The sequence below is a fragment of the Pristis pectinata genome, chromosome 1 (genome assembly GCF_009764475.1).
Source record: "Pristis pectinata isolate sPriPec2 chromosome 1, sPriPec2.1.pri, whole genome shotgun sequence".
Taxonomy (NCBI): Eukaryota; Metazoa; Chordata; class Chondrichthyes; order Rhinopristiformes; family Pristidae; genus Pristis; species Pristis pectinata.
In genome coordinates this window covers 128386225-128396229 of record NC_067405.1, presented here as the reverse complement: position 1 = coordinate 128396229, position 10005 = coordinate 128386225, and the positions used below count along the sequence as shown (strand labels likewise).

The following is a 10005-nucleotide window of genomic DNA, read 5'->3' as shown; positions in this document are numbered from 1 at the left end:
CACAAAGTTTTTATTCATCAGTGGATTGGATGTTACACAAAAAGTAAAAAATATAAACAGCAAATAATGAAAATCTGAAACTAAGGTCAGCAAGTTTTGGAACTATTCAACAGGTTGGGCACTATTTGGAGGAAAGGAACAAAACCGTAGTGTTTGTTTGCTCCATTCTTGAGCTGGTGGTTGGTCAAGTATTGGTATTGGTTTATTATTGTCACTTGTACTGAGGTACAGTGAAAAACTTGTCTTGCATACCATTCATACAGATCAATTCATTACACAGTGCATTGAGTAGTACAGAGAGCATTGAGGTAGTGCAGGGTAAAAACAATAACAGAAAACAGAGTAAAGTGGCACAGCCATAGGGAAGTGCATTGCGGGTAGACAATAAGGTGCAAGGTCAAACAAGTCCATTTCATCATATAAGTAAACCATTCAATATTCTTATCACCATGGGATAGAAGCTGTCCTTGAGCCTGGTGCTATGTGCTCTCAGGCTCCTGTATCTTCTGCCTGATGGGAGAGGAGAGAAGAGAGAATGACCCAGCTGGGTGTGGTCTTTGATTATGCTGGCTGCTTCACCAAGGCAGCGAGAGGTATAGACAGAGTCCATGGAGGGGAGGCTGGTTTCCGTGATGCACTGGGCTGTGTCCACAACTCTCTGCAGTTTCTTGCGGTCCCAGGCAGAGCAGTTGCCATATAAAGGCATGATGCATCCAGATAGGATGCTTTCTATGGTGCATCGATAAAAATTTGTGTGACATGCCAAATTTCTTTGATGTCCTGAGGAAGTAGAGGCGCTGGTGAGCTTTCTTGGCCATGGCGTCTACGTGGTTGGATAAAGACAGGCTATTGGTGATGTTCACTCCTAGGAAACTTGAATATCTCTACCCTCTTGACCTCAGCACCATTGATGTAGACAGGCAGACATTGATTTATCTTAGAAAATGAAACTTGCTATGTAATATATAGATCAGAATGTAAATAAAAGAAATAGAAGCAGGAGTAAACCATTCAGCCCTTCATACTTGTCCTGCCATCCTATAAGATTATGGCTAATCTTTTAACTCAGCACCACTTTCCTGTACTAACTTCATATCCCTTGATTCTGTCAATATCTAAAAATCTATTGATGTCTGTTACAAATTTACTCAGCAACTGAGCCTCCACAGCCCTTTTTGGGAACAAATTCCAAAGACTGAATACTCCCTAAGTGGAAAACTTTCTTCCAATATTTGTCTTGGGTAGCCAACCCCATGTTGTGAGGTATTTCCTTGGAAACATCCTGTTACTACATGAATAATTTCATAAAATTCAACAGACTGAATACGCACTGGAATACGAATCGAGTCTCACTGTGCTTCACCTGCTGAAGAATAGATCTGTCCCTTTTAGACTAATTACATGACATTTTGGGAACTGACCTTTACAGTTAAGGTTATTAATACCCTTTTTTTAACATCAGGTAAACTGACAGTCCAGTAAACATACTGACAGCTACTGAATCTGCTAGCAGCCATTTGGGATGTGGATATTCAGCTGTGATTGTATTAAAAATGACAGATGGTAGCATATTAACTAAAATGCTAAAAAAAGAATGATTTTAAAGATATTGGCACCATTTCCTCAAGTCAGAATAGTATCTAATCATTGAATGACCAGAGCAAATAATAAGCACAGTACGTTTAACAAGCAAATCTCATAATCAAAAGAACATGGCACCCACGCTCACTTTTATGGTAAGTAATTTATTTGTCCAAATATCTCATGGGTCACCGATGAAATGTCTATCCTTGCAGCAAGTTGTGTAATGTGCTGCCTTATTACACTGAAAATGCTAACATCCATGCAAATCTGAACAGAAAGAACAGGCTATTGAAAATGATCATTTGGTTTAGTAATGGGTTAAGAGGCACTTTTATTTTCAGAAATTATAAATTGCATGCCTCTGAATCTTCCAATGGCTTTAGAAAAATTCACAATAAACCCTCACTAGTGCAAAATTAACTCTAAGGAAGAAACTCAATTACTTGTTCAAAGAGAGGGTGTAAATTATTGATTTAAGTGTCTTAATTTGTTTCATTGTTTTTCCTCCTCTTTCCGTCTTTGTGCTATTAGGGATATTGCTTTAACCATATAATCTTGTTTTATTGTATCAATGCATAGTATTAAACAACCTAATGCTACTTTTATTTTGAAAAAGAATCTATAAAATTATAAATCCCATTTGTATAAGAGCAAATAAAATGTTACTTTGTGACTTGAACCCCCAAAGATTTGAATAGATTTTATTTTCAGTTACGTATTAGAGTTACTATGGATTATTGTTCATAACTACATCGATTTTCACACATGCACAAAGATAATTACAGATTAACACAAATACATAGAGAGAGAAGCACAGAAATGCAGGTGAATATGCACATTGTACAGAATAATGGACATTGTACAGAAAGATGTACATATACACACATTCACAGAGATGTGTTATCAGACACAAATACAGATGTGCACATATTGACACATGTTCATGTGCATGTACACAGATATTTGTGCACAAATGCAGATATTCACATGTATACAGAGGCATACACGTGTATCTGTCTATAACCATTTGTATGAATATATGTATTCATTTGCAAACACACATACATACACGCACATATAGATAAACCATATACAAGTGCATCAATGTACACAGCCATATGTGCACTAACAAACATAAATGTACCTGTGTACATATACACAAGAGCTTCAAAGTGAAACCTTTTTCGGTACTTTTGCTATTTTGAATGAACTAACTCACAAAAAGAAACAGTGTAATTGTCTGTGAGGAAAAGACTTAGAATTGCAGAATAGTAAATGGATATTTTAAGTTTATGATCAATTTAGTCATCCCTTTGCCATTCTGTGACCACAAACATAATTGTTTCTTCACGTCCTTGTATCCTGACATCTTTCAAAGCACAGATGCAAAACTTTGAGCCTACCTGAAAGTCAAAAGAGCTGCAGATGCTGGAAATCTAAAACAAAAACAGAAAATGCTGGAAATACTCAGCAGGTCAGGCTGCATCTGTGGGAAGAGAAATAGGATCAACATTTCAGGTCAGAGACCCTTCATCTTTCCACAGATGCAGACTGACCTGCAGAGTATTTCCAGCAATTTTTGACTTTGTTTTTGCCTAACTAGTCCATGTCGGTGGATAAACTTAACAGCATTGACAGATTTCTTGCCCAGACTTCTAACTCTGGATTTTGTTTTACATAATTAAGTATTGGGTCTCAATGTTTATTCTGTTCATAAAATCCATGAGTGTTAATTTAAATACACAACACAATCTCTTGATACATTAGCAGTTTGGTTTTCCAGCCATCAGATGGTGACGATCAGCTTTGGATATCAGATGCTGAGCGCCAGTGCAATTTAGAGACTGGGACTTTGATTGTTTAGATACCAAACATGATTTGCTTCAGTATTACCTCTGATATCTGTCTGAGCCTTCAGTCTTCTCACTCCTTGTAGGCTCCAGATAATTGCCAGGAAATTGGAAGTACAACATAATATTTATTACAGGAAATGAGTGAATGTTGCTAATGGAGGTTATGTCTTAATCATTAGGTTACCACAAAAGTCTCATGGGGATTGAAGACCAAAAATGTTTAAAGGTGCATTTGTCATCAAACAATAACACTTGTGCAAGATAGAAACTCCTTTGAACTAATGTTAAGGATGAATTGTAAAATGGACCTAAGTGAGCCAGGAATGAATCAGGGTCATAACGGTTAGACATTATTTCTATCGCTCTTAATACTGCTAACTCTAATTGGTTATCTTCCTGTGGATTTCATGACATGACCTCCTGCATAACCCACCCTTGCCCTTGTCGTTTCTCTTCTCCAATATTATTAATAAGTGAAAGCATTAAAAAAACAGATTTTTAATGCCCTTGATCATTCCTTCCAATCGTTATAGAAAGAGAATGTGCTCAAAATACAAAGGAGAGCGGCAGAATTGATTTATTATAATTTGACTTTTCTCTCTTTGAGCTGTTCTATATTTTCAGCATTATTTCAGATTTCCAGTGATTATGGTATATATTCTTTACATTTTAGTGTAACTGATGACTGTCCAGCTCAAAGCTTCATCTGCAGTTCCGAGACCCACGTTTACTGAAACTCCTTGACCAATAAATCATTATAAAAAAGTAGTCTATCACAAGATTAACCATTATTTTCATCATCAAAATTTTAATTTGTTTTTGAGTGCCTGCTGAAGAGTAAATATCCCCACTGTTTACCTCACCTGTTCTGGTCTCCCTGGCAGTAAAGCTTGAAAGCAATAGATGGCGCTCTCCCAACTTCCACCTATGCTTTTCATATGTGAGTCACCTGGAAACTAGGCACCTGGACATTTTGCTTCACTGAATGTACCACTAGCCAAGTGGGAAAATGTCCACCTTCACTCATGCATGCTAGTATGACCAAGGAAGGGAACTCATCAAAATCTTCAAAATTCATTGTCTCTCGCACCACGTATAAAATATTATTTAAAATTAACCACATATCGGTGAATTGCTACAAATGATTTTAAGGGAGTACCTTGGAGTAGTGAATTACTTCCTCCCACTCCTGTTCTGTGGATGGTAAGGCCAATGTAGAATCTGCAGAGACCACTGCAGGCAGGCAGGAGGTGTTTGACTGGACAGGCGGTTGGGTAGTTTGGGAGATGCTGTTCTCCTTCTACCATTTTTGCTGGGCTTCTGTATGCTCCTGATGCATGTATCCAAAGTTCTCAATGCTTTTCCAAATGCTTCTCCTCCACTTTGAGCAGCCATGGGACAGAGATTCCCAGGAGACAGTTAGATTTTGCATTTCTTCAAGGATACTTTGGGAACATTTTCCTCTGGCCACCTGGTATTCCCTTGCTGTGCCAAAACCCAGGATAGTTTGTCTGTTTTGGAAATCTGGTGTTGGGTATTCACATGATGTGGTCTGTCTGTTAGAGCTATTGGTACTGTGCACTTGATAAGCAAAATATGAAGCCAGTTACTCCAGGAGTCAATTCTACAACTACTATAACCAGGTTAAGGTCAGAGATCATGACTGAAAGAGGAGAGCTCTCCAAGTGAAAATAGAAAATATAGCATCTTAGATAGCATGGAAAGATCAGCACTTCTAAGGTGCATTTGTTAAAAGTTTAGAATTGGTAGAATACAAGACTACCAGGCATTCATTTACTTCCCTTATAATGGTTAATATACATATAAGCATCGTATAAAATGTTTCTTTTCCATGTCCTCTTTATAAGATGTTCTTTAACTTATAGTTTTGAATTTTTGTAACTTAAAGTAATTTTTACGTCTTGCATTGTACTGCTGCCAAAAGACAGCAAATTTCATGACATATGACAGTGATAATAAACCTGATTCTGATCCTGAACATCTTTTGAAACCTGATACTTTTGGGGAAGAATTTTGTTTGCGCCGAATCCACATAATGTTAATATTATAAATTAAGATGTTTCAGAATGCTAAGGTTAAAGTAAAATATGAGTGTTTTAAAATATGAGTGTTTTAAAATATATCACTTATAAAATAAGTGAAGAAATATCTCCATTTTTGTAAAAAAACAGATTAGGTACTGAAAAACCATCTGTGACTTCAGATGTAACATTGGTATTGACTAGCAGTGAAAACAATTTTTTTTCTTTCATCACTGCATTGCGATCACTATAAAATATTTCTTTTGGTGGCACAAATAGTTAATTTTTCATAGTTGGGTGGACAAATAGCTTTCTGCTGTATGGGTTAGTAATTGAAGATGTCCAAAAACAAATAAGGTTCATCTTATGTGGCACAAAGCCTGGAATTCAATAGATGGTCAGAATAATTAGCTGTCTATTTATAGTGATTGGCCTTATTTTCAGAATAATAGAAGGGAATAACTAAATAGGGTTTTTATTCCACAAAGAAATAAAGAGATATAATCATAACACTCAACACTTGTGATTGCCATTTTCCACAATCGGAAAGTAACTCAGTCTGTATCACAGGCTGAATGTCCGTATCCAAATTAAGGGATCTGATATATCCATAATGCTGTTCTCTTGTTTGGTAAATGGCTGAATTTCAATGAGTTATGATGCAATCTGCCTCCACTTAAAGATATTATTTCTAAAGGGCAAAAGAATAGAGACATCAGTAATCTAAAACCCATTGTAACAGACTTTAATGTAACTATATTGTGTGAGATATTTTGAATAGGGTTGGTTCAATGGCAGCATAATTTTTCATTCAAGATAAGGTAAAAGCAACCAGCAGTGTGATGCAAGTATCTTTTCTATGGAAACTTTCTGAAGTTAACAAAATAAATATTTGATTCTGCTATAACTATAATAAATCTGAAAGCATTCAGCCAAGTCATCAGCACAATTGATGATGAGATTACTTGGTTGAACTTTCTTTTGAAATGAAACGTAGTTGGCAATCTTGCCTCCAAGTAAGAAAGTAGCTGGTTCATCCTTCCCTTCTGTACTTAAGTACAAAAAACAGACTCCTGAGGAAATTCTGCCATTGCCACAGGCCTGTAAGTTGTATGAAACATTCTACTGAAGATTCAGTGTCTTTTAAAGATGAAAGTAAAAATGTACCATGACAGTATTTGTAAGACAGAAGGGATTCTCAGAGTGCTCTCAATATCCCAACAAACAAACTACCGATTAATTTAGTTTTATTTTGTCTGTGGGATCTTATTGTGCACTGATTGGCTTATATTATTTGCCTAAAAAATTGATTTCAAAATGATATAATGTTAAAGCATTTTTAAACAACCTGAGGATAAATGATAAATCTAAGAAAAAGGATGACGATTGATTGATTTTTATTCAGCTTCATTTTGTTTTAGAGATTATCATATTGATATGCACAAAAGGGCCAACAGTAGTATTGCTATCTTTGTCTGATCCATTTAATAGCTTTGAACCTTTTCAGTCAATTTTGTACATCAAAGTTGTGTTTACTTTCAAAATGAAGTGTGAGTAGCTACCATGTGGGATGATCACAGTCAAAACTCCCATCAATTCATTATCACATCTTCCCATTTTAATTAACTAAACAGCTTAAAGCTTACACTTGTGCCTTTAATAGCCATACACCCAAGATCATAATCACAACTCTCAGATAAATATTTTGAAGTGCTATTGAAGCTTTGGAGTGAGTTCTTAATCAAAGAAAAATATATGAAAGGGATGAATAGGTTACATGGAAATAAGGGCAGGGAGATGAGATCAATGGAATTGCTCTGAGAGCTGGCATAGACACAACTGGCAGAAGGGCCTCCTTCTCTATCATTAGAAACTACGAGGATAAATACAGGACGTTCACCTGAAAGAGCAACAATATCATTGCAGAGAGAGCATCTCTTGTCAGTAAACTCTTTTTTGGGATATGGGCATCACTGACAAAGCTAGGATTCACTCCCCATTTCTTGTTGCTATTGAATGGTGGTGGGGTTTACATTTCAACTGCTGCATCCCTTGTGGTGTGGATACCCTTACTTAGCTGTAGGTGAGCAGTTCCCAGTGTTTGGCCCTGCAACAATGAAGGCATGCCAAAACAATCCAAGTCAGGATGGTCAAAATAGTTTTGTGGAACCAGCAGTCAAGAAAGACTGAAGATGGACAAAAGGATTGCATGGAAGTATTTGAAATAATAGATTATGAAGAATATTACCAAGAATTAATGAAAAGAATCAACCTTTGAGAAAGTGAGAGGCCAAAATATCACTATTACAGAAGGAGAAAGGAACATCAGAAGATTATGTGAGATAAACATAATGTGAAGCATGTGCCAATTAACTAACGTTGATGCCAGACAAGTGCCAGGTAGTTGCCTTATGCATACAGAGAGACCAACCACTGATCTTTTATATTCAGTGGCAAAACCCACACTGAGATGATAATATCAACATCTTGGGGGTTCTCATTGACCAGAACTTGACTGGATCAGCTACAGAAGTCCCACAGCTGCAGAGGTTAGATATTCTGTGGTGACTGACCTACCAAAGCATCTCCGACAACTACAAGGCATAAATCAGGAGTGCGATGGGTGATGTGGTGGCACAGCAGTTAGCACTGCTGCCTCATGGTTCCAGGGACATGGGTTTCATCTTAACCTTGGGTACCGTCTGTGCAGAGCTTGCATGTTCTTTCTGTGACAGTGTGGGTTTCCCCTGGGTGCTCTGATTTCCTCCCATGCCCACAGATATGCTGGTAGGTTAACTGCCTGCTGTAAATTGCCCCTGGTGTAGGTTAATTGCAAAAAGCATGAAAGGAAAGGGGCATGTAAGAAAGTGATGAATTTGCAGGGGTACAGGGAAATAAGGTAAATGGGCAAAAGGTCGAATGGATTGCTCCCCCGGCAGATAACGTGTAGCTGAAGGGCTTCCTTCTATGTTATAAGTAAGAGATAAGAATTTGCCTGGATGAATGCAGCTCCACAACACTTAAGAAACCCAAAACAATCCAGGATGAACCTACTTGATTGCCATGCAATCCACTGTCCTCAACATTCATTCAGCAATGGGTGTATCGTGGTTGCACAGTGAACCATCTACAAAATACATTGCATTTATTCTCCAATTTACCTGTACAGCATACGCTAAACGTGTGACTCAAGCAGCAAGAAGAACAGGTGCATTGAACACCACCACTTGCAGGTTCCCCTCCAAGTCACAAACCAACCTGACTTGGAAATAAATCGTCTCAATCCTGGAACTCACCTCCCCAGCAGCACGATAGGAATGCATTCACCCGAAGGACTGCAGTGGTTCGGAAAGGTGCCTCACAAAGGGAAGTTTGGGATTAGCAATAAATGTTGGTTTGCTTATAAGCCAAGACCCTGTAAAAGGAATAAAATGAAATAAATCATCTAGTTTCAGCAATATTTACAACTATATCACAAAATATATGGATGATACCTAGCTTAGAATTTATTGCAACATATACTGGAGGTGTAGTTTTACTGAAAGCCAATCTCTGCGAAAAATTAAAATGTGAACTTGTACAGTCTTGCGATCTATGAAGTAGAGCAATGGAATACATTAAGTCTTTCTCCCAGTGGATTTGACAATAAATTATTCTCTCCAACAGATTGCATGAAACCCAGCACAGCTAGCACACAATCTGCTTGTAAAGCAGAAAGCACAAAACTGCAATGCTGTCACTGCTGTCAACATCTGCAGGAAATTAATCAGCTTCTCCTCTCCAACCTAAGTTCTCAGCAGTGGGGGCAATGAGAAGGGAATGCTGAATTTGGGCCATGTAATTACTCACGGGATAATGAGGGCATGATTTTAACCCTGTCAGCCTGGGGGAAAGGATGCACACTTCAATTCTCCCAACCTGGTTACTCAGTAGCAATGATTTAGCCAACACAGGATCGACAGACATTAGGCAAACTGCCCAAAAATATGCTCAAATTTTAAAATAATCCTTGTGTGACGAGGAGGAGCATGAGCGAACTGAATGGCTCCCTGTGTTCTGAACTGTCCACGGTTCCACAAATGATCTCCACGTCCCAAAGACGTGCGGGTCAATAGGTTAATTGGCTACTGTAAATTGCCCCTAATGGTGTGGGTGAAGGGTAGAATTGGTGGGGGGGGGGCAAGAGGGGAAGAGTTGATGGGAATGTAGGGAGAGTAAAATGGGATTAATTTAGGATTGGTGTAAATAGGTGCTTGATGGTCAGCACAGATTCAGTTGGCAAAAGGGCCTGTTTTTGTGCTGTATGGCTCTAGCTTCTAATTTCTAACCTCTCATCCACCTTACTGGGCAAATCTGTACTCAGGATTTCACTTGTGGGATAAGAAGCATTTAAGAACCCCATGGATATAAATTGGGATCAATCAACACTCCATGTTGAACTCTATCTTTGCCATTTTCAGAATGATGGTATTCTGATAAAACCACATTAAAATAAACTTTTCTTCAGTGAACTTGACAAGAACTCC

At 37.9% G+C, this 10005-nt stretch overlaps 1 long non-coding RNA gene across 1 annotated transcript in view; it reads left to right on the top strand.

Annotated features, from left to right (window-relative positions):
• The window catches only part of LOC127573089 (uncharacterized), a 29087-nt gene that overhangs the window by 1666 nt on the left and 17416 nt on the right, over nucleotides 1-10005 (top strand). The gene's annotated exons all lie outside the window — the stretch shown is intronic.